At 39.7% G+C, this 1,678-nt stretch overlaps 1 non-coding gene across 1 annotated transcript; it reads right to left on the bottom strand.

The window, feature by feature from the left end:
- Positions 1–1,154: 1,154 nt before the first annotated feature.
- Positions 1,155–1,273, bottom strand: LOC145399347 (5S ribosomal RNA). Its single transcript, XR_013897274.1, has one exon. It is a non-coding gene; the product is annotated as a 5S ribosomal RNA (ribosomal RNA).
- Positions 1,274–1,678: the final 405 nt, after the last annotated feature.

Below are 1,678 nucleotides of genomic sequence, written 5' to 3' on the forward strand. Positions count from 1 at the left end.
AGGAGGAGGAGGTGGATGAGAAGAAGGTGAAGGGGTAAGGTTGCGATAACCGAGGCGAGGGACAAAGAGAGATGATGAGAGTAATGGAAGGAAAGCAGAGAGGGAGGAAAAGGAGAAAAGGGTGGAAAGGGAGGAAACAGACAAAATAAAGAAGGAAGGAAGCAAGTAAGGAGTGAGAAAAGGAGTGTGGGAAAAGTAAGAGAGAGAGAGAGAGAGAGAGAGGATGATGATGATGATGATGATGATTCAGGGCTTTAACAGAGGGAAAGATTAAAGAAAATAAGGTTAAAAGAAGGAAAGAAGTGAATCGAGGAAGGAAGGAAAGGAGCGACAGAGGGGAGGGAAAACTGAGTCAAGGAAGCAAGATGAGAAAGCGAATGAGGTAGGAAGTAGATGGTAGAGAAAAGCAAGAAAGGGAATGAAGGATGGAGTAATGGAAGGATGAAAGGAAGGGGTGAGGGAAGACGAAAGCAAGAATTACGACTGTCTTGACCCAAGCCAATGTAATTACTCTAAGCCTGATTGGGAGACTCAACTTTCAAACTTTGATTTTTTTTAGAATCACTCAAAAAATATATATATATATATATATATATATATATATATATATATATATATATATATATATATATATATATCTATCTATCTATCTATATTGCACATTTGGGTGGTTCTTAAAAAATGAAAGTTTGAAAATTCAGTCTCCGAACCAGAGTTAATTACATCGGCTTGGGTTAATTACAATTACAATGATCTTGTTCTATTACGAAATTGCAATTACAACTATAAAGTATTCAGAGAGTGCATACCTCAGCCAATATCATTGTCATTAAAAAGGATACGGATCCGTGGATATAGGTTCAGGATCCGGATCCGCCCCAATGTTTAATCAGTTCTTTCTTAGTCCGTGGCCCACCATTCCACAAAATTTCATTGAAATTCATTGAGGATTTTTGGAGATATTGTGTGGGATACCTCGGATTCTGATCCAGATCGGTCCCAAAATGTAACCATTTCTTCCTTGGCCCATGGCCCACCATTCCATTCCATTGCCAGACGCCATGTATCCCAAACGGGGTGGTCAAGGGCTTAGAGTTAATTGTTTTACAGGGAGGGGCACTAATCCTCCACCAACCCCACTTGACACGTAGGGATGCCAACAGCATCTGGTGTTCCCAGGCGGTCACCCATCCAAGTACTAACCAGACCCAACGTTGCTTAACTTCGCTGATCGGACGGGAAGCGGTGTACTCAACGTGGCATGGCCGTACCCTTCTACAAAATTTCATCAAATTCGTTCATAACTTTTTAACAAATTCTGCTAGCAGACAGTCAGACAAACCAACAGGGGGCAAAACATAACCTCCTTGGCGGAGGTAATTGCAATTATAAGGGAAAAAAAGTTAATTACAATTACAGTAACAATTACTGAATTTTAATATTTCCAAAATACAGATACGGCAAAGTTAGTCTTATATTTCATATTTCATTTACTTTTTTTAATGGTATAAACTGAACTAACCGCCGATTTACAGATCTCAGATATATAAGTTTTTGACGTTCGCGCAACATGTTTACTTTATAGTAGCATATTCTCTCTCTCTCTCTCTCTCTCTCTCTCTCTCTCTCTCTCTCTCTCTCTCTCTCTCTCTCTCTCTCTCTTTCTTTCTCTCTCTCT

This window comes from Coenobita brevimanus, chromosome 5 (genome assembly GCF_032717465.1).
Source record: "Coenobita brevimanus isolate Jiangsu-jjx chromosome 5, ASM3271746v2, whole genome shotgun sequence".
Taxonomy (NCBI): Eukaryota; Metazoa; Arthropoda; class Malacostraca; order Decapoda; family Coenobitidae; genus Coenobita; species Coenobita brevimanus.